Genomic DNA, 702 nt, shown 5'->3' on the forward strand with positions numbered 1-702 from the left:
CCAATCGAGAATTTGTGGAAAGAACTGAAAACTGCTGTTCACAAACGCTCTCCATCCAACCTCACTGAGCTCGAGCTGTTTTGCAAGGAGGCATGGGCAAAAATTTCAGTCTCTCGATGTGCAAAACTGATAGAGACATACCCCAAGTGACTTACAGCTGTAATCGCAGCAAAAGGTGGCGCTACAAAGTATTAACTTAAGGGGGCTGAATAATTTTGCACGGCCAATTTTTCAGTTTTTTATTTGTTAAAAACGTTTGAAATATCCAATAAATTTCGTTCCACTTCATGATTGTGTCCCACTTGTTGTTGATTCTTCACAAAAAATTACAGTTTTATATCTTTATGTTTGAAGCCTGAAATGTGGCAAAAGGTCGCAAAGTTCAAGGGGGCCGAATACTTTCGCAAGGCACTGTATGTGAAAATAATCTGCAATCTTTGGTTGGAGACTGATTACAGTGTTCCACCTTTGGTGTCATCCATGTAAGCAGTGGCAATGGAGCAGTGTTTAAATTGTAATACTACTTTTATATAAACTCATGCCTCTGCCTGGACTAACTCTGCGTACTGTGTATGGACCTGTGAGTGAGTAATGAGGTGATGCACATAACCGAAAGGGCAAGATCCTGGATCGGCGCGGCCGAAATAAGCTTCCTCTGCAGGGCGGCCGGGCGCACCCTTAGAGGAAGGGGCAGGGTCTCGG

The 702-nt window shown here is 43.6% G+C and overlaps 1 protein-coding gene across 3 annotated transcripts in view; it reads right to left on the reverse strand.

Annotated features, from left to right (window-relative positions):
• rab3gap1 (RAB3 GTPase activating protein subunit 1) overlaps positions 1-702 on the reverse strand; it is a 42,319-nt gene that overhangs the window by 20,580 nt on the left and 21,037 nt on the right. The gene's annotated exons all lie outside the window — the stretch shown is intronic.

The sequence above is a fragment of the Monopterus albus genome, unplaced genomic scaffold, assembly GCF_001952655.1.
Source record: "Monopterus albus unplaced genomic scaffold, M_albus_1.0 scaffold96.1, whole genome shotgun sequence".
Classification (NCBI taxonomy): domain Eukaryota; kingdom Metazoa; phylum Chordata; class Actinopteri; order Synbranchiformes; family Synbranchidae; genus Monopterus; species Monopterus albus.